The 23353-nt window shown below is 36.6% G+C and overlaps 1 long non-coding RNA gene across 1 annotated transcript in view; it reads right to left on the bottom strand.

Moving 5' to 3' along the window:
• Nucleotides 1-3302: 3302 nt before the first annotated feature.
• The window catches only part of LOC308650925, a 124797-nt gene continuing 104746 nt past the window's right edge, over nucleotides 3303-23353 (bottom strand). Inside the window, exons 3-4 of the long non-coding RNA XR_014022438.1 lie at nucleotides 4392-4476; nucleotides 3303-3720 (exon numbers count right to left, since the gene is read on the bottom strand). This is a non-coding gene — a long non-coding RNA (uncharacterized lncRNA). The remainder of the gene's footprint in view (nucleotides 3721-4391; nucleotides 4477-23353) is intronic.

The raw sequence follows: 23353 nt of genomic DNA, 5'->3' as shown, positions 1-23353 counted from the left end.
GTGAGGATTCAGAAGGAAGATACTAAGGGAAATAAGAGCATGACTTACATTGCTCCAGGACAAAAGAGATCCAAAGAGCTCACAGAGGTCAACAGCCTATCAGAAATCTTATCACTGAATCTGGTCGCCTCTCTGCAAACTGTATCACAGCTCTCACCTCTCTAAAAAAAGTTAATTAAAATCCACATGAGTGAATCTAACATAATTTTCCTATGTACATATATGAAAATATCTAAGTGAATCCCACCATCATGTATACCCACAAGAATGAGGTCCTAATTAGAATAAGGTATATTCCATACTCATATACTTTTATCAAAGTGGATTCTACTGTCGTGTATAACCAAAAAGAACCAGTAAAACCAGAGCCACGTGAAGCCTTCTCTTTCTCTCAACCTAGTCCTAGATAGACTATTCTGAGTCAATTTACCACTGCCAAGCACTTTACTTGAGAATATTAGTTTGTAACATAAATAATATTTAAACTTTCACCTTCCCTTTTTTTTAAAAAAAAAAAAAGCCTCAATTTTGGAATTGCAATGGCAGACGTACATAAGAGAGCAATCTTGTAACACAGAGCAAGCAATAGAACAATCTTCTCTAATTGGGAGGGAAGTTGCTCATTTTTCCATAACAGCATCTACATTACATCTCCAGATGCTCTGCCGGATTGTTAACACTACACCCCACAGCATCTGACTTTGGCAAGCTTAGACCGGGACACACAACTGAAGCCAACACTGCCTAGGAGCCATGTGAATAAAGACCAAGTCTCAATTAGTGGGTCAAGAAACAAGCTCATCAATTAGCAACCCAGCTTTCTCCAATTCATCAAATTAAGATGCCTTTGAAAGCATAACTGATCTTTGTAAATGAACTTTCCCCTCCATTCCCTCCTCTGGGAGGCTAGACAGTATAAGAAAATAATGGTTTGAATGATCTATATTTCTGGGAAATACTGAGTGAATCCAGGTGTGACCCAGATGGTGGACAATGAAGGCAGGGGAACTACTTCTCATGAATAAGGCACATACCTACATGCACTCATAAACGCCAATCCTTCTCACTTCCCAGCAAGACTCCCCACCTCTCCACCAAGGTCACCAACTCCCCACAGTGAGGGAAAAAAATGTCTAAAGGGACTCAGAAATTGAATAATGCATAAGGTTCCCTACAAGGGCTCCAGAGTCAGAGTACCTGGATTCAAATTCCAGTGCGGTTACTTACGGGTAGTGTGAAATCAGGTAGGTGAGCAATCTTTCCAAGCCAGGTGTAAAATAGGAATGTTAGCATCTTCCTCTGGAGATGGTTCTGCAGATCAAATGAGTTCATGCCTGGAGAGTAAGAAGCGTGATGCCTGAAGCCGGGTTTAATGTTCAGGGTGTACTTGCTAACCTGCACTCTTCCCACCAAAAATAAGTAAAAAGAAGAGGGACCGAAGGCTACAGGAAAGAAAGGGAGGGGAGCAGAGCAGAAGGGTGGGGATGGGAGAGAAGAGAAAAAAAGAGATTTAGTTTATCCTTTTCATATTTCTGTGATGATGGAAGAAAATTGAACCAAATATCTTGAGAATGTGTCGCAGCCAAGAAAAGTGAGATGCACTTCAAAGAGGGAAGAGGAAAGCCAGGAAGGAGGAAAAAAAAGGGGGGACACTCTGGATACTGATAATGTGTCAATTACTGTACACATCATGTCGCTGTGTGAGGAAGCACACACACCAGCACTTCCACTCTCTGCCAACTACACTCAGTTCATCAATGGACTTTAGATTCAAACCCAGATCTGATCATCTCTAGGATTCCCTTTCTTTCCTTTTCACCACCGTAAAATATTCATATATAGCCTAGGTGGGAAATTTCATCTAAAAGCCATCGGCATGGTTTGCCTTGTTCAGAACGTGCTATCCTCCCAAACAAGGCTAACAGAGAAAAAAAATTAGGCTACAATATTATTTTCAATGAGTATGGATATTCCCTGGATTTTAAACCCAAACTCGGATTAACTACATACAGAGTTGTAGGTTCGGGTTATTGTTATTATCAACGTCAAGACTCTAGTCAAAAGGAAGGATTATACTTCTTAGGAAACATTCTGAATAAAATTAAGTTTAAATTAGTAACTATCTTTCCAGATACTTCTAACTTCATAAATCTCAAATTAGTCTAAGCATTCAATAGACTGCCTGCAGAAGTCTGAAATATTTGGTCTGCTCTTGTTGATCCAATGAGGAAGGACATGAGAAACACTATCAGAGGGCTACGTACTGCACACATGGCTGTCAGTAGCTTCCTCCTCTCCCTCTCTCTTTCCCAGATCATTGAAAAAGCCCCCATGCTCATCCTCCAACATCTACTTTTACCCATCTCTAGCGCATAATGGTGAAAGAGATATTAATACACAAAAGCTCATTCTGTATTCTGGCTCCATATCCTTATGTTCTTTAGTGTATTTGCACTGCCCTTAGAATCAAGTTAAAAGTTTTTAATATGGCTGTCAAGGCTCCCCTGTGATCTGACCTCCTCTTCTTCTTAGGTCCCAATGGTCATCCAGGTTTTCAAAAGCATGGCCAAGTTTGCTTTTTGTGAACAATTCTCATGAGATCTGTTCTGCTTTAGAGCCTTTGAGTGTAGTCAACTTCCCATCTAGAAAAATCTTCCTTTTATCCCCAGCTCCACCCCCACTAACCAACATACATACAAGTGTCGTCCCCCCCCCCCGCCTCTCTCTCCCCCTCTCTCTCTCACACATACACACACACACACTTTCACACACATAGCCCCATTCCAATATCACCACCAGCTCCTATCTTAGGTCCCCCTAGAAACTTTTCCAAAACGACTGTCTAAGGTCCGGTAGGTCCACACAGACCTCCATCACAGCCCCTACTTCTAGTTAATCTCAACCCTTTGTTTTCTTAACAGTAATCATCAAAGTTGAGTCTCCACCGGCTCCTCGTGCCTTCCACACGGAAGACTCTTGGTAAAATTTTGTTGAGCAAATTAACAAAGGTGTACTTGGCATGTTATCTTCACTTTATCTCCTGTTTTATTATATAAAGTTATATTCTTGGTTTCTAGGTTTGCTTTTTTTTATTGCCTGACTCTCCCATAAGAAAGCAACCAATACCAGACCAGAGATTTTATCCTAGGCCTTTCATTTTATCTTTGGTGCCTAGAAATAGTGCCTAGCACATAATAAGCATTGCTGAAAGGAATGAGTAAATTAATGAATAAGTGAGTAAGTGAATTAATGAATACTTGTATCCTTAGGGTCAATTGCTGTGTCTAAATCAGAATAAATACTTAAGAAGTCAAAAAGAACTCTGATTTCTTCTTATAATTTAGTATCAATTAGATTTTAACCCACACAGAGGCTATAATTGATTTTTTATAGTTGTAGTTGGACACAATACCTTTATTTTATTTATTTTTATGTGGTGCTGAGGATAGAACCCAGTGCCTCACACGTGCCAGGCAAGCGCTCTACCATTGAGCCACAATCCCTATAATTCATGTTTTGTGTGGTCAAAGACAAAATTTTATAGACTGATTTTATAGATAGTTCACTTTCAGGAACAAAGAAATATCTTCACGATGATCATCTGTTGTAGGTTCTGCATCAGAAAATCTTCTCCTGGTATGAGCTTTTGGATCACCTTTGACTTAGTGGTCGTCCACCAGCTTCCCTGAAGGCCAATGAAAATCAATCCTGGGAGATGTTCTGTTGAGACAGAGAAATAACGTGCCCTTCAAACAGCTGTGCTCGTGATCAAATCCCACTTCAGCTCTTTCAAGCTTTGCCTATAACACTCACAAAAGAAAACAAATCTCTCTTGACACAACATTTTGACCAAGTTCAATCTGGTTATTCATGTTATTCCAACTTTTTTTTTTTTTGGTAGAAAAGATAAACATGGTCTCTGAAAAAAAAACACATAATCAAAAAAAAAGCACCACCCAGACCCTCCCAAGGCCCAACCCTGGCTTCCAGATGCTCTCCTCTTTCAGCTTGGTTTAATTAAAGTTCCAGATGTCAGCAACCCATCAGCTTCAGGTGTGATTCAGATTGCCCCAAAGCATCAGACAGCCTGCCAAACTACCCAGGCATGAGAGCCAAGTTGAAAAATGTACTCCCTAGAACAAAGCCCATCATTACAAGTGGAAGGCTTGTTTGGAGGAGGAGCAAAGTGATCATCCCCCTCCCTTCTTCAAATTTAGAAAGAGCATTGAAAATTTGGTTCAAATTCAGTCCATGTCTTAGGTCAGTGACAAAGCTCTTGAGGGAGGCATGAGACTTCTGAAGTCTAACTCCCTGTCCAACATGGCCACCTCCCAAACTATGTTCACAGTATGCAAAAGATACGGAGACCACTAATGAGTCTATACCCCTACACAGTAGGAAGCGCACAGCATGCTTGTTTCTTCTTCTTTTTCCCGTTGGTGTGTCAGATGTGAACTTTTTATAGTGCCTCTGGGTCTGTAGTTAGACAAAAAATGAAATTAGCTAACAGAATTTTCTGTCTGTGGTAGCCAAAAATTGAAAGATAACTCCCAACATGATTCAGTCAAAGATGAAAAATCAAATTCCTCTGGGAGAGGGGAGGTAATTCTCTTAGAAAAAAAAAAAAAGAGGGGGCCCTCTCACAAGATCTGAAGCCCACAACGCTGTTCAAGGACAGCATGAAAAAGCATGAGAGTTCCCAGAGACCCATGATATGGAATGCCAGTCTCCAGTTTAACCCACTGGAAAGGTTAGACAAAACTCATAAGGATTTTTTCTTCATGTAACAAAATGAAATATGAACAAAAGTGGTTTTACACTAACCCAGAACATATAGACAATCCATCCTTACCATTCTGGAAATTGTCAAGTTATCTTTTCTCTACTACATTTCCAAGAGGTTTGACTAAAGGATTGAAGTACTGTGTGGATACAGTATATAAGAGTAGCTCATTGACATTCATTTGATCCAGAGGCTTTCAGAACAACAAATTCGTGTAGTTCGTGCTCAGGACTGAGTGACTTGAAAAGTTGTTTTCAGATCATGGAGAGAGGCTGACAACTCCCATGATGCCCGTGGACTAATAGAGTTCTCCTTGCTAAATATTTTCTGATGAAATAATATCCTGAACATGTTCAGAGTAGCTAAAAATATACAAACCAAAACTGAATTTCCTAGTGTGGGCTTGAGGCTCAGAATACAGACCAATGTGCAACTAGATAGGATAATTTATGACTAGACGTGTGATGTTGTTCCTCAGAAATTCCAAACAAGCTACCGTGATGACCAACATGCCAGAATTTTTTTTTAATCCAACCTCAGCAACAAATCAGCCCAGTGGAACAATTGCAAGGTATAATGCGAAGTGAAATGCCGTAGATGTGTTGGGGGAAGGCATTAATTCTCCCAAATATATTTTTAACTTGCTAAATGGTCTTAGGCAAGTCACTTAATATATCTATTTCAATTTACATATCTGCAAAATAGGAATAATACCAACTCACCCAGCTGCCATTCAACTAGAAGATGATGCTATGTGAGAAAAATGTTTGGTCCTAGATATATGTCCAAAAGAAATGAAAGCAGGGACTCACAGATATTTGTGCATACGCCAGTGGTCATCCTTGTGTTACTTACAATAGCCAAGAAGTAAAAACAACCCAAATATCACCAACAGAAGAATAGATAAACAAAATGTGGTATATGAATACAATGGAATATTATTCTTCCTTAAAAAGAAATGGAATTCTAGTGCATGCCAAAATATAAGTGAACCTTAAAGACATCATCCTAAATGAAATAAACCAAGCACAATAAGACAAAGAGAGTCTAATTTCACTTCTTTTTTTTTAAATTCCACTTCTATTAGGTACCTTGATTAGGCAAATCCACAGAAACAGAAAATAGCATAAAGATTACTAAGGCTGAAAGGCTGGGGTTATGGGGCATATTGTTTAATAGGTAGAGTTTCTGGGATGAAGACAAAGTTCCGCAAATAGTAGTGAAGGTTGCACAACATTGAGAATATACTTAATACCACTGACTTATAAACTTAAATATAGTTACAATGAGTGATAGAGATGGGAGCTGAGGTAGATGATGGACAGGAAACAAAAAGAATGGTTAAAATGATAAATGCTATGTTGTTTGCTTTTTACTAAAATTTTAATAATGTGTTAGAATACCAAAAGTTCAATATATAAGGGCTTAGAATTAGTTTTCAGAGTAGTGGCATATCCTTGTATCAGTTTACCAGCTTCACTTAGAAATGGAGTCCCCACAACTCAGGCAGTAATATCAAAACAAAAACAAAACTCTTAGTGTGAGAGTTTGTGCCACCTCATGGAGGAAGCTGAAGATCAGAAAGTAATTCCTTTTGGAAGTATGGGGAGTACATACACACAAGTGCTAATGAGAAAAATCTCTTCACAAGCTTTTAGCAAAATTCTAGTTTTTCTTTACTATCTCTGTTCAATGGCATCCAAAACCTGCTATCAAGAGCTGTTACCATCTGTTTCCACCAAAATCAACCAAGACTGCAAAAAAGTCAGGAGAGGATGGAAATAGGGTTTACAATGAATAAATATGTGGGAAATTATCACACAGAAGAAGCTGGGCCCAATCTTTGATGAACCAATATAATCTCTCACCTCAAATGCTCTCATGATCTTCTACAGGACTTCCTAGTACCTGGTTTTCACATGCTTCCTCCACTTTGCTACAGAGGAGAGCACCGTCCATGGCTACCACCTCTTGCACATTCTTTACATGCCATCTTGAGTTGAATTATGTGCTTCCCAAAATTCATGTTCTATTTAGCATTAAAATCAATGAGCTGTCAAGCCATGGAAAGACATGGAAGAAATTTAAATGCATATTACTAAGTGAAAGAAGCCAATCTTAAAGACTCCATACTGAATGATTCCAACTGTATGACATTCTGGAAAAGGCAAAATTGTAAAGCTAGTTTAAAAAAAAAATCAGGGATTGCAGGCAGGGATGAGAAGGCAGGGAGGGATGAACAGGCAGAGTGAAGAGAATCTTTAAGGCAGTAAAACTATGCTGCATGATCCTAAAATAGTGGCACTTGCCATCATAGATTTAGTTAAGCCCATAAAATGGGCCACACCAAGAGTGAACCCTAATGTAAGCTGTAGACTTTAGATGGCAAAAATGGGGCAAGGTAGGTTCACCAGTTGCAATGAATGTACACTCTAGGGGATGTTGATAGTGGAGGAGGCTGTGCATGTATAGGAACAGGGAATATGTCTGTGTACCTTCCTCTTAGTTCTGCTGTGAATCTAAAACTGCTCTTAAAAATGGTTTTTGACAAGGATGTCAAGTCTCCCAACTCCTATTTAATACAAGGCTAGAAATTCTAGCCAGAGCAATTAGACAACAGAAAGAAGTAAAAGGGATTAAAAATAGGAAAGGAAGAAGTCAAATTATCACTGTTTACAAAAAAATATGATCCTATACTGAGAAAATCCCAAAGAACTCCACCAAAAGACTGCTAGAGCTAATAAATAAATTTGGCAGAGTAGCAGTTCTCAAAAATCAATATATAAAAATCAGTAGCTTTCCTACATACCAACAACAAATCTGCTGAGAAAGAAACATAGAAAACAATTCCATTAACAAAAAATAAAAATAAAAAATAAAATACCTAAATAAGTAAATAACAAATTAAATTTAACAAAGGAGGTGAAAGACCTCTCCAGTGAAAACTATAGAACACTGAATAAAGAAATTGGATATGCAAAATTAATTTTGTTTAAAAAAATGGCCATGCTTCCAAAAGCAATATACAGATTCAATCCATTCCCATCCAAATACCAATGACATTCTTCACAGAAGTGAAAAAAACAGTCCTTAAATTCATTTGGAAGAATAAAAGACCCAGAAGAGACAGAGCAATTCTAAGCCAAGGAAGCATTGCTGGAAGCATCACAATACCTGATTTCAAATTATACTACAGGGCTATAGTAACAAAAACCACATGGTACAGCACAAAAACAGACACATAGACCAATGATACAGAATTGAAGACACAGACACAAATCAACACATCTACAATCATCTGATCCTTGGCAAAGATGCCAAAAACAAACATTGGAGAAGTGCTGGGACCATTGGTTATCCATACATAGAGGAATGAGTTTAGACCCTTATCTTTCACCCTGCACAAAAATCAACTGTAAATGGATCAAAGACCTAAGAATTATACAGAAACTATGCAACTCCTAGAAGAAAAAATATAGGGTCAACACTGCAGCATGTAGGCACAGGCAATGACTTTCTTAATAGGACCCTTAAAGCTCAGGAAGTAATGCCAAGAGTTAATAAATGGGACTGCATCAAGTTTATAAGCTTCTACACAGCAAAGAAAACAATTAGGAATGTGAAGAGAAAAACCTAAAGGATGAGAGAAAAGTCTTTGCTAGCTACTCTTCTGACAAAGGATTAATATCTATAATATATAAAGAACTCAAAAAACTTTACAGCAAAAAAATCAAATAATAAGATGGTATCTTAGGGTGGTTTTGATTTGCATTTCTCTGACTGCTAGCGATGGTGAGCATTTTTTCATGTACTTGTTGATTGATTGTATGTCCTCCTCTGAGAAGTGTCTGTTCAGGTCCTTGGCCCATTTGTTGATTGGGTTATTTGTTATCTTATTGTCTAATTTTTTGAGTTCTTTGTATACTCTGGATATTAGGGCTCTATCTGAAGTGTGAGGAGTAAAAATTTGTTCCCAGGATGTAGGCTCCCTATTTACCTCTCTTATTGTTTCTCTTGCTGAGAAAAAACTTTTTAGTTTAAGTAAGTCCCATTTGTTCATTCTTGTTATTAACTCTTGTGCTATGGGTGTCCTATTAAGGAATTTGGAGCCCGACCTCACAATATGTAGATCGGAGCCAACTTTTTCTTCTATCAGACGCAGAGTCTCTGATTTGATATCAAGCTCCTTGATCCATTTTGAGTTAACTTTTTTGCATGGCGAGAGAAAGGGATTCAGTTTCATTTTGTTGCATATGGATTTCCAGTTTTCCCAGCACCATTTGTTGAAGATGCTATCCTTCCTCCATTGCATGCTTTTAGCCCCTTTATCAAATATAAGATAGTTGTAACTTTGTGGATTAGTCTCTGTGTCCTCTATTCTATACCATTGGTCCACCCGCCTGTTTTGGTACCAGTACCATGCTGTTTTTGTCACTATTGCTCTGTAATATAGTTTGAAATCTGGTATCGCTATACCACCTGATTCACACTTCCTGTTTAGAATTGCTTTTGCTATTCTGGGTCTTTTATTTTTCCATATGAATTTCATGATTGCTTTATCTATTTCTACAAGAAATGCCGTTGGGATTTTGATTGGCATTGCATTAAACCTATAGAGAACTTTTGGTAATATCGCCATTTTGATGATGTTAGTTTTGCCTATCCATGAACAGGGTATATTTTTCCATCTTCTAAGATCTTCTTCTACTTCTCTCTTTAGGGTTCTGTAGTTTTCATTGTATAAATCTTTCACCTCTTTTGTTAGGTTGATTCCCAAGTATTTTATTTTTTTTGAGAATATTGTGAATGGAGTGTTTTTCCTCATTTCCGTTTCAGAAGTTTTGTCGCTGATATACAGAAATGCCTTTGATTTATGCGTGTTGATTTTATATCCTGCAACTTTGCTGAATTCATTTATTAGTTCTAGTAGTTTCTTTGTAGACCCTTTTGGGTCTTCTAGGTATAGAATCATGTCATCTGCAAATAGTGATAATTTAGATTGGGAGACACTATGAAGTCAAACAACAACAAGTGCTGGCGAGGATGTGGAGAAAAGGGTACACTTGTACATTGCTGGTGGGACTGCAAATTGGTGCGGCCAATTTGGAAAGCAGTTTGGAGATTCCTGGGAAAGCTGGGAATGGAACCACCATTTGACCCTGCTATTGCCCTTCTTGGACTATTCCCTGAAGACCTTAAAAGAGCATGCTACAGGGATACTGCCACATCGATGTTCATAGCAGCACAATTCACAATAGCTAGACTGTGGAACCAACCCAGATGCCCTTCAATAGATGAATGGATAAAAAAAATGTGGCATCTATACACAATGGAGTACTATGCAGCAATAAAAATGACAAAATCATAGAATTTGCAGAGAAATGGATGGCACTAGAGCAGATTATGCTTAGTGAAGCTAGCCAATCCCTAAAAAACAAATACCAAATGTCTTCTTTGATATAATGAGAGCAACTATGAACAGAGCAGGGAGGAAGAGCAAGAAGAAAAGATTAACATTAAACGGAGACATGAGATGGGAGGGAAAGGGAGAGAAAAGGGAAATTGCATGGAAATGAAGGGAGAACCTCATTGCTATACAAAATTACATAAAAGAGGTTGTGAGGGGAATGGGAAAATAAACAAGGAGAGAAATGAATTACAGTAGATGGGGTAGAGAGAGAAGATGGGAGGGGAGGGGGGGATAGTAGGGGATAGGAAAGGTAGCAGAATACAACAATTACTAATAGGGCATTATGTAAAATTGTGGATGTGTAACCGACGTGATTCTGCAATCTGCATTTGGGATAAAATTGGGGGTTCATAACCCACTTCAATCTAATGTATGAAATATGGTATGTCAAGAGCTTTGTAATGTTGTGAACATCCAATAAAAAAAAGAAAAAAAAAGATTTAAAAAAAATCAAATAATAAATGGGCAAATGAAATGAATAGACACTTCTCAAAAATAGAAATACAAATTGCCAACTAATATATTTTTTAGAAGTTCAACTTCATTAGCAATTAGGGAAATGCAAATAAACTACACTAAGATTTCATCTCACAGAAGTTAGAAGAGCAATCATTAAGAATACAAAAAAATAATAAGTGTTGGAGAGGTTGCAGAGAAAAAGGAACACCTTTACACTCTTGGTGGAACTGAAAATTAGTACACTGTCTAGGGAAATCAGTATGGTGGTTCCTCAAAAGACTAGGCATGGAACCATCATAGTACCCAACTATACTACTTCTTAATATTTACCCTGAAGAATTAAAGTCATCTTACAGAGATGATTGCACACCAATGTTTATAGCAGCACAATTCACAATAGCCAGACTATGGAACCAGCCAAAGTGTTCATCAACAGATGAATGGATAAAGAAAATGTGGGGTACATATACAATGTAGTTTTATTCAGCCATAAAGAGGATATTAATCCATAAACAGGGTGGAGGAATGAAGGAACTTTGGACTGTGTGGAGGGGAGGGAGGTGGGGATAGGAAGGATGGTGGGATGAGATGGAAATTATTACCCTTTATACATGTAGCATTACACTACCAGTGTGACTCTGCACCATGTTCAGCCAGAGGAAGGAGAAGTTGTGCCCCATTTGTGTAGAATGTATCAAAATGCATTCTACTGTCATGTATAACTAATTAGAAAAAATTTTTTAAAATAAAATAAAATAATTAGATCATATTGGATTAAGTTGAATCGCAAATCCAATAATCGTTGTCCCTGTAAAGAGAGAAATTTGGACACAGGGACTCTCACACAGAGGGAAGGAAGGAGGCCACTTGAAGACAGGCAGAAAATGGAGTGATACAGCTACAAGCCAAAGAACATGAAGGATTTTGAGCAACTACAAGTGAAGAAAGGGAGGATTTTTCACAGGCACTTTGGACTTCTGGCACTCAGAACTTTAACGGGAAAAAATTTAGTTGTTTCAAGACTTTCCAGATTGGGTAATTTACTATGGCAACCCTAGGCAATCAATACACATGTAAGCCAAGCCCTTCACAATCTGTACCACTTTATCTCCTTTTAATACCTCTTTGCATTTTATGCTCCAAAACTACTGAATTGTTTGTCCTTACTCAAAGACAACCTACAACTCCATTTTGCCATGGTTTGTACATGCTGTTCCCTAGACCCTGAAAGTCTTCCTCCTTTATTCTCCCAAAATGGTCATACTCACCCATGGGTAACAGTGGTCCATCTCATGCTTTGAATATAGACCTTGCTGTTCTGCCATGGAAGCTTATTTTTAAATGGACATGTTTTCTTTTCCTCTTCTCCCTTTCCCCATCCCTAACCTGGGGAGGGGGGGGCGTGGGAAACAGGAGTTATCTTTCTTTGAGCATACACCCACCCCAGGAACCAAGTAATGCAGACTTCAGGGATGGTACCAGAAGATCTAAGGAATGGCTATCTCCCAAATTAACAAGTGAATCACACCCGTACACAGGGAACACCTGGAATGAATCACTTCTTTAAAAACCCTCTGTTCTCCCAGATGGGGAAGAGAATCACAGACTCTGGGACAGGAGTACTCTGTGCTTTTCCTTTGCTAGCAAAATAATAAAACTTCTTTTTTCCTTTTTCTCAAATCCATGTCCTCATTATTGAATTGGCATCAGGAACAAGGACCTTTCAGTAACACTTGTAAATTCTGATTAAACAAAATTAACAGCATCTCTGTGAAGTCTTTCAGAAGACCCATCCAACAAAGCTGACCACCCACATCCTTGGGCTAGGGACAGAATTCTACCCATTTTTATATTCTTCGTGCCTGAAGATAGTGCCTGAAGATACATGATAAGCACTCAAAGGAGAGTCTTTAATAAGTTATCAATTAATGAGTTAATGCAAAATAAATCCTCCAAAAGAAGCCAAAGAAATGCCAACAGAAAAAAAATGAAGCAACCTTGCCATCTTATAAAGCCTCATTTGTAGAGTCCATCAACACTTTGCAGCTACATAAAATTGTTTTGAAAACAATTCCTTTGGAATCTATTCACAAGTAAACAAGTTAGCATGATGACAAACTAATGTGCCAATTAATTTTTTTAAAGTGTAGACTTCAATAATTGCATGCCAGTACACATTCAAAATTAGACCGAACATACTGAGGGAAATAGACAAAGAGAATAGAAGCAAGAATACTTCTATACTTCTGCTTCTATCCTGACTCTGAATGAGTTGAAATACATACATACACATACATGCATACATACACAACACACATACACATACATACATACATACATACATACATACATACATATAGTTTGGTTTTTGTTGTTCCTCTGGGAATTGACCCCTGGCCTCCTCCCACCTATTATGCAAGCACTCTACCACTGAGCTACATTCCCAGCCTCATTATTTGGTTTTATTTTAATTTGGTTTCCTCATCTGAAAAACAGAATTCCTAAAGTTTGACCTTTGCTTTTTATAATTTTGGATATCATTTCATTCACCTTCCAGTACTTGTTGGTAGTTTTAAGTGGTTTTACATATAATTATCCATTAATTTAAGAAATGAAATAATACAAGAACACGTAGATGCAAATAAAACTATAAAAAAGTAAATATCACTTTTGTTTGATTTTGGAATTTAGTCAGAGACTACAAACTCAATTGTTTCATCCAAACTTAGAAAAAATCAATCCCTAAATTTTCTCCTTGTCTACATTGAACTCCTGGCTCACGGGGGGTCCCAGTGAGCTAACTTAGAGGATTGATACAGTACTGAAAAGCTCATGACTACTTCGGATAATCCAGGTGATGACGCCTTAAATTTATATTACCAAGTTCTGATTGCATCTGTCCTTGGGCAAAGAGGGAGAGGGGAATGGTATTCTAGTTCTGGCAACTACAACAAAGCACCATAGACTGTGTGGTTTATAAACAATAGAAATTTATTTCCTTATAATTCTGGAGGCTGCAAATCTGAGATGAGGATTTCAGCATGGTCATTTGTGGAAGGTCTTTCTGATTGCCAACTTCTCCTTGTGTTCTCACCTGGTAGAGAGAGGGCTAGAAAGCTCTGAGGAATGTCTTTAAGAAGGGCACCACTGCCATTCATCCAGGATTCATTCTCATTGCCTAATCAACCCCCAAAAGTCCCACCTCCCTACACCATCACATTGGGGGTTAGGAATTCAACATAGGAATTGGGAAGGGAACAGAAATGCTCAGCCTGCAAGAAGTGGGCATGAGGCAGACCTTTGCATTTCTCACATTTTCTTCTGTAGTTCAAGAACTCCAATGACAAATTCTGTATTTCCTTTTCTATATACCCTTGTCAGAATTTGCTGGAGTGCTCCATGCACATGATTGATGAGGAATAAATTAATACTGAAAATTATTCAGAGAAAACACTAGAGAGCCTTATCTTGAAATTTATAGTAGACCAAGTCCGTGCAAAACCACAAGAGGACTGACCAGCACCAAGAGAGTCACTGCCTTTGAAAAGAAATAAAAGAATAATAGTACATAAGGACCTAGGGGTCTAAACTGAAATGTTTCCTTTGAAATGAAGAAAAAAAAATTGTACCCCTTTTTGTAAGACTAAATAAACACTAAACAAAAAATTCTTTATTATACAACTGAATAAATAGTAGTTAAAAGAAAAATTGTGGGGCTGGGGATGTGGCTCAAGTGGTAGCGCGCTCGCCTGGCATGCGTGCGGCCCGGGTTCGATCCTCAGCACCACATACCAACAAAGATGTTGTGTCCGCCGAGAACTAAAAAATAAATAAATATTTAAAAAATTCTCTCTCTCTCTCTCTCTCTCTCTCTCTCTCTCTCTCTCTCCCCTCTCTCACTCTCTCTTTAAAAAAAAAAAAAAGAAAAATTGTGGGTTCTTACTTCTAATTACGGGCCTTACAAAGTTGATAGAGAAAATATTCAATTAAAAATCCTATCTCAGGGGATTCCTACTGATAACATCCTGGATGGTTGTGCCAATGACCATTTTTCTCTGGACACATTGGAAAGGAGAAAAAGATGCAATCGTGGTTACCAATGGGCAACTAAATTAGGCTGCCAAGAAGTTCGTAAATCAGTTGACAAGAGATTATTCCAGTACTTCTGAATAATAGGCAACAGCTAATGCTGGAAGTAATTACCTCATAAGCCAAGAACAATGAATGGATAATCACAGAAATTGGATTTCCCTGAACCAAATATGCACCCTCTGTAAACCCACTCATTTCCTTGAACTATGAAGAAATTTGGCTCAGAAATATATGAACATTTCTAAATGTGTGTGTGTGTGTGTGTGTGTGTGTGTGTGTAACACTTGTATAAAGTCACACAAAGTGCTGGGGATCAAAACAAGGGCTTTGCACATAAGATGAACCTCTTGATTAAAAACTGAGTTTATAAATATTAACCAAGTTCCTCCCATCACAAGTTTTCTCCAAGACTCAAACCTCTATAACTTACTTCACCTCGATATATACATTTTTATATTTAATCTCAAAAAGTTTTATTCAGATTTATTATTGTTCTAATATCTTCTTAAGATTTATTTTGTAAAGGAAATAATTAGAAAGATAATTTGGTTGCCAAAAAAAGTGAATGGTAAATTTAAAATACAACTATAATTTTTAATAGCCATTGATTTTCATGATCTATGAGTAAACTGTATAATATAAAATATAAACATAAGAAATTTTATTTATTATGATCTCCCATTCCTGTCTCCACATTCCTTATGTGGAGGTGAAGGAGCTACAAGTTGCAAGCAGACTAGAGTCCTTAGTGATCACTAGAAATGGTCCATCCTAGACATCTCCAGATTCCCAACAGACTGTGTGAAAATGCAAAATAAACCTTTGAGGTGTTAAGCCTTTGAGATTGTAAGGATATTTTTATTACCACAGCATGAGCCTATCCTGACAAATACAAGATTTTGATTAGGAAGGAGACCTGATGGGGTCTTTCACAGCTTCTCCCAACCGTCTTGGAAGGAGAGAGTTCTGGTTCTGAGGTCCTTTTCCCCCTTCATTACTGGGTCTGCTTCCATAGGACAGAAAAAAATGCACAATTGCTCATGCAGGCTCCTTCTGGTGCGGGGGTCTCCACTGATGAGGACATCTCCTTTTAAGGCACATGGTTGTTTTTGAGTACTGTCCCTGCATCACTCCACAGATGTGGATCTCCTCTGGACTATTCTCCCAACACCTTCTGTAGCTGTGACATATTCTTTCATGGCAATGGATTTCCCCTCACAGTCCAAGGCTCATTCCTTCCCCTCTAAAGTTTATGCCCCTTGAGTGTAAATCCACTGGAATCATTGAGAGACTCCAAAACCTGAAGAAGGTGAAGAGACATCTTTTCCCTCAGACACCATTTCATAGGACCTCCCCACTCCATTGGCATAGGTAACCACCCAGGTAAAATGCAAGTACCCAACTCAAAAGTTCATGATTAACTCAAGTGGACCTCAGCCCTTTGTTCAGCAGCACTCTGAACACTACTTCAGGTTGGACTCGACAGCACAGCAAGCACCCAGCCAGGGAAAAGGAAAAAAAAAAAAAAAACTCTTCCTTTTCTACACTCTGTCTCAATGAACATCTGCCCTACAGGAAAGTAAAAACAATCTCTCCTACAAACACTGCACTCTCAATTCCTCTCTCTTCTCCCTTCCTTAGTCTTTGTATACAAGCAGGTGTGGTCAGTGGGGGAAAGCAGTTTTGTTTCTCCTTTTGAAAGTTCCATGCTCAGGTCAGTAACTGGATCCTACTACAAAGAAGGTCAAGCAGAATGCAAAGGATTTGAATCCTTCTGTTTTCAGGTGAGGACCATTAGCATCAAATTCAGGGTAACAGAAAAAAAAACTCACACATCTTGCGTGTATTTGTTCTTCTCCATTTCTATAAAATCAGCAGTAACATAATGTTGGTATTATATATATGTGAGTCAATGTTATCACAGATTACAGTTTTGTCTGTCATAAACTGTAGCAAAGTTAACATTTGATAAAACTTTTGGTGACTTATTATCGCCTCTTTAAAAATGTATGTATTAACAAATATTTTCTATGCATAATAAAAGTACTGTGCAAGAGACTTCTTATTGACCACATTCTTTTCCAAGAAATTATATATTTAGGTTCAACATATTCTTCTCAAATAAGTTTTCAAGTACAGTCAATGATTTTTATATATTTGGGAATTTTTTTCCAGATACTGTTCACTTGATATTATTCTTTTCCACCCCCAAATCAGGAAAGTCTACCTAATTTCTTCCATGTTTTCAAATAGAACAAAAAGAAAAAAATATATATGATGTTTCTGTATACACACGGTAGATAATTTGGCAGAATTAATACTGAGATAAAGTGAACTTTCTTACATTTTGTGAACACACAGATACACTTCTTAACAAAGCAGGTGTGGTGATAATTTCTAGTAGAGAAACATTATTTTCATTAGAACTATCAAGACTAGAGGTTTGGAGAACTGTAGTGGGTAAAAGTTGTTCATAGTTCTCTTTCTTTTCTGCCAATTTTACAAGCAAAGTTAATGAGCAAGACTCCTCTTTGTCGTGGATGTTTTTATAACACATATCCTGGGAATGTAGATATACTGTCTCCTTCTGGAGCAAAGGGAGGTGTGTGATTTCTATCTGTTTGTTTTGTAAAGTTATATTTATTGGTGTGTAATTTGTATAAAGTAAAATTTTTCCCTTTTAGTTGCAAATTTTATGAATTTTGACAAACATATATGACTATGTAACCACTGTCTCAATGAAGATACAGAAAACTTTCATCTCACCAGAAACTTCCCTTGTGACCTTTTGTAAACAACTGTTTTCCTGATTCACTTTCTCATCTTTTAGTTTTGTCTTTTGAAGAATATGGAATAGATTCAGATAATGTATGATCTTTTGAGTCTGGCTTCTTTCACTTAGCATAATAAGATTCATTTTGTAGTGTGTAGCAGCAGTTCATTTTTCTAGGGTTTTTATTTTTTTTTAAGCTTTGTCATTTTTTATTTGTTTTAATTAGTTACACATGACAGTAGAATGTACTTATATACTTTGATGTACCATACATAGATGAGATATAATTTCTCATTTTTCTGAGTATACATATTGTAGAATCACATTGGTCATACAGTCACATACATACATGCACACAGTAATAATGTCTGTTTCATTCTACTGTCTTTCTTATGCCCACACCCCCTGCATTCCCCTCCTTTCACTTCCCTCTACCTAATCTAAGGTAACACTATTTTTTTTTCATTACAATTCTTAATACACATATATACCACAATTTTTGTACTTCCGTTTGTATATAAAAGTATGTTGACACCCAATTCAAGTCTTCATACATATACTTTGTATAATGATGTCGTTTTGCCTAGTTTTATCCTTTTGATATACATACCAGGATGTGGTTATCCATTCAGCAGATGCCAGATGTTTGGGGTGTTTCTATTTTTCAGTAACTTTGGAAAAATCTGTAATATATACTTATTTTTTGCATGAGTCTATTTCTACTACTTTGTTCCAGTGATCTATGCATCTACTCTCACAAGTGCAATTTTAACATTTTGATTACTGTGGCTTTGTATTAAGCCTTGAAGTGGGGCTTAGTACTTCTTTTCCTCGTTCACTGTTGCTTTATATATCCTAGTTTCTTTGCTTCTACAAATACTTTTTTGAATCAGCTTGTCTATTTCTCAAAAAAAAAAAAAAAGAAACCTGATAAGAATTTAAACAGGGTTGTATTAAATCCATATATCAGTTTTAGGAGAATCAACATCTTAATGATACTAAGTCTTCTAATCCATGAACAGAATGTGTCTGTATATATATTTGCACACTTCTTCGTCGGTTTTCTCTAAGCATGTCATGAGTTATAAATGAGACTTTTTAAATTTTCAATTTTTAATTGACCATCGATAATATATACAAACATTATTTTCATATCCTAACTTCATATCTGGCAAACATGCCAAACTCACTTATAATATCTGATAACATTATTCTTTGAGTTTTTTTTAAATAATCATGCTCTTTATGAATAAAGATGATTTTATTCTTTCCTTTTTAATCTGTATGGAGTGTACTTTTTTCCCCTTGTTACATTAGTTAGGACTTCCATTAAAATGTTTGTTTTTTTTTTTAAGTGATAAGAACAGGCATCTTTGCCTTGTTTCCAATCTTTGAAGGAAAACATTTGATCTTTCAATGTTAAGTGTGATATTAGTTATAAGTTTCCTTTATATACACTTATTCAATTTGAGAAAGTTCATTTTTATCCCCAATTTGTTGAAAACTTTACCATAAATTAATGTTGAATTTTCTCACATACTTTTTCTATACCATATTTTTTCTTTACTAATGGAATAAATTACATTTGTTTTCAAATGTTGGACACACCTCACAATCCTGGGATAAATCCCACTTGGTCATGATTTATTATCTGGTATAATGTATCACTAAATTTGATTTGCTAATGTTTTGTTAGTGATTTTTGTGTCTATGTCCATGAAGAATGTTGATCTTTATTTCAATGTCTTTGCGGTATTTTTAGTATCAGATTATGATTACCTTATAAAATCTGCACAAAATATTCCTGTCAATCATTTTTAATGATTTTTTGTTTCTACAAAGCCTTAATATATTAAGATACTTTGACCATAAAGTCTAAATTTAAATAGCTGTAACAATTGTGAAAATATTTATCTGAATCTACTAGTCCAAATTGGCTATTGTAGAGAAAATTCCAATTCCCTGCACTTCTAAGCAAGCACATTCCTTAAAAATTATAAAGTCTATTCCAAACCAGTCTGTTCCTAATATTTAGTGCTAAATATGCCATATGTTCCATATTCATACTCCAAAAAATGAGACTTTGAAAGCATGGTAGCTGATAAGGCACAAATCTTCAATGTCTCATTCATAAGGTTTGAATAAATTCATACATCTGCATGAGCCAAATCCCTATCAAGATATAAGATAATTCATTGATCCCAGAAATGTACGTTATCTCCTTTCCCAGTAAATCTGGTTTTACCCCAGATGAAACCATCGTTTTTGTTTTGGGGGGGTTTTTTTCAACATGTTAGTTTTTCCAATTCTAGAACTTTCATTTACCATATTTTTGAGATTCATTGTTGCATTTATGAGAAGTTGATTCCCTTTTATTGCTGAACTTGGTTTGCATTGCACAGATATATTGTAGTTTTGTTTTGTTTTGTTGTTATTTTCTTTCCCTGAACATCAGGGCCATTTCCATGTTTTTAGCAATTATAGGTAAAGCTGCCATGAATAATCTTTTAAAAGTCATTTGTGGACATATGCTTTAATTTACCGTGGATATATACCTAGTAGAGAAATTGCTACAAGGTAGGAGTATGTGTAACTAAGAAGCTGACAGAACTTTGTCAAAAGTGATTTTACCATTTTAACCCTTCCCACAGCAGTGAATAAAGGCTCTGATTACCCCCATATCCTCATCAACACTTGGTATTATCAGGTTTAAAATTTAGATATTCTTATGAATGTAACACATTACAATTTTATTTCTCTAAATATCCTATGATTATACACAATTACATATAAGAGGAAAGGAGGAGTAGGAGAAAAATTATACAAGTGGAAGAAACGATTTATAGTAGAGGGGGTGGAGAGAGAGAAGGGGTGGGGAGGGGAGGGGAGGGGTGAGGGGACAGTGGAGAATGGGATAGACAGCAGAATACATCAGTCACTAGAAAGGCAATTTGTAAATCAATGGAAATGTAACTGATGTGACACAGCAATCTGTATACGGGGTAAAAATGGGAGTTCGAATATGGTATAATAAGAACTATGTAATGTTTTGAACAACCAACAATAAAATAATTAAAAAAAAAATATCCTATGAAAACTATGCCTATCCCAAACTATACCTATCCTAAAATAAATATGAAAACACCCTCCTATGTTTCCTTCTAAAATCTTCATAGTTTTAATTTGACTTTTAAGTCTAGCATGCATTTAGAATTAATTTTTATATAATGTTTATGTAAGTAAGGATCAAAATCCATTTTTCCATTATGGATTTTCATATGGATTTATTCAGTTTTCATATGAATTTCCAGTGCTTTTAGCACCTTTTGTTGAAAAGATCTTCTTTTTCTCCACTGACTTTCTCTTCTGTCTTGGTTGAAAATCAACTTACTGTTCATATAAACATGGGCTAACAATACAGGTCTATTCTATTCTATTCTATTATTTAGTTTGTTAATCATCCTGCTAGTACCAATATTTTAACTACAATATCTCTATCTTGAAGTTATCCAGAGAAAGTATTCCAACTCTGTTCTATTTTTTCTTTTTTTTTAAAGAGAGAATTTTTTAATATTTGTTTTTTAGTTTTTGGTGGACACAACATCTTTATTTTATTTTTATGTGGTGCTGAGGATCGAACCCAGCACCCCATGCATGCCAGTTTGAGTGTGCTACCACTTGAGCCACATTCAATTATTCTAGATCTTTTACATTTCCAAATAAATTTAGAATCGGCTTGTCAACTTCAACAACAACAACAAAGCAAAGGGAGACTCTTATTGGATGGATTGAGTGTATAGATCAATTTTGGGGGAATAGTAGATGAATTTTAAACAAGTGGTACAACATTAATAGATTTGTATTTTAGCTTATGCTGGTTTAATGTGGGAAATGAATTGGAAGAGGAGACCAAGAAATACCTGAGACACTGCTTCAAAGATGCAAATGAGAGGTGTTGGCCTCAACTGAGGCAGCAACATGTCCATAGAGGAAAGAAAGAGGCAGGCAAGCTGGAGAGAAGTGGCAAAGAAAGGACACTATGGGTTTAAAAAAAAAAAAAAATCAATAACAACAAATTGAGTCTGATGTTCTTTTTTTACAGAAAGAGGTAAAGTTACTTGCAAATTCACTTAACACATTGCTGTTAAATCCTTACTGATCCATGAAAATATTCACAGGTATAGGGAACAAGGATCACTGAGGAGCCAAGAACTAGGTACAAAAGAGCAGAAACTGTAGTAACCATGAACCTTAGCGTCACTACGTAGCTCAGCTTCCCAGCTTCCCAGGTGAGCCTCACTAAGCCCATTTTTCTTCAAGTCATTTCACCAGTGGGAAAACTGAGGTGACATTTCTCACAGTTATATTCGAGATTACTGTTGCCAAGAGCAAACTGGTCTTATAACAAGTGGTCAGGCACTTTGACACCACTTCACTTTTATTCTGGACAAGAGTCAAAATTAGCTCACTAAAAAGAACCAACAAATCTCTTACTTGTATGCAAATAAACACTGTAGTTTGCAAGCTCATTTTTCAGAATTCAAACAAAAGGAGACTTCTTCCTCAAGCAACTTATGATGATGCCCTGCAAATGACTAAAGGACACAATGTTTCCTGCTGTACATGAAGCCACGACACATAGATCACATCCCATCTATTAGGGAAGAACACTGGAGAATAAGGACCAATTGTCCAATTGTGTTGGAAGCTCCAGACATCTCTTATCCTTCTCTGTTGAAAACCACAGAATTGGCAAATTTTACCTGATTTGAAAAGGATTTGAGTCTTAAGTTACTTGGGGAACCCATTCAGGGGGAAAAAAAGTCGTTAGTACATATAAGAAGATTGTATGAACAAGAATAAAAGATTCTAGCCATGAACATTTTAGTATGAGTCTCTTGACCTTCGGACTAAGTCTCAAATAGCCCATCAATTAAGGGAGGAAAATATTCTGAAGTTGATTGTTTTGCATCATGTAGCCAGAATAACTGGTTGATTGTTAGATGCTTTTGCTTCTCTGTTAGTCCTTTTGGTGTTTGAAGATAATGAATCAATACAAACTTGGAGGGGACCCCTGGAGTCTCAGTGCATCTGTCTTCACAGTGGAAACTGCAAAACTATGCAAAATTCTGTGGAGTTATTCACACAGTCAACCGGGTTTGTAAATGAGGGTTGGGATAACTGTACAGCCAAAACAGGATAGCTTCACAGCAAGCTACTATAGAAAATGAGACCATGTACATTAAAGTAATCATTACATTAAAATATTACTTTGTCCCTAAGAAAGAGGACTATAGCTGATTTGTAATTTCTTCTTATATTTTTCCCCAAAGTTTGAATTGATTTTATAATACAAAGTTTTATTTGAAGACATGAAATTTAGAGTTTAAAAATTAAAATAATCTATATAATTTGGAATACCGATTGGGAAATAAGAGTGAAATCTTATAGATGTAAATCTATATTATGATTCAGTTCTATATAATGCAAAATAGCAAGGGAAGCAAAACCTCAGTGAACAGGTTCATATTCAAAAAGAGAAAGAGAACAGATGGGGAAAAGGAGGGAGGAAAAGTGACATACAGAGGTAAACAAAATCAAAGTCTTTTCAAATTAGTTGACTATAATTTCAAAATAAGCCCATGAGGTTGGCATGGTTGTTACAGGCAGTTCATGGAAGATGAGGTTCCATTAGCACATCAAAGGAAGGGAGCTCAGGTGTGCTCTTCAGGGATCAGCCAACATTGTAGTACTACCTTATAAGAGCACTGTGGAA

Source organism: Spermophilus citellus (genome assembly GCF_964194105.1).
Source record: "Spermophilus citellus genome assembly, chromosome: 6".
NCBI classification, from domain to species: Eukaryota; Metazoa; Chordata; class Mammalia; order Rodentia; family Sciuridae; genus Spermophilus; species Spermophilus citellus.
The sequence above is the reverse complement of the archived record's forward strand: the minus strand, read 5'-3'. Positions and strand labels throughout refer to the sequence as shown.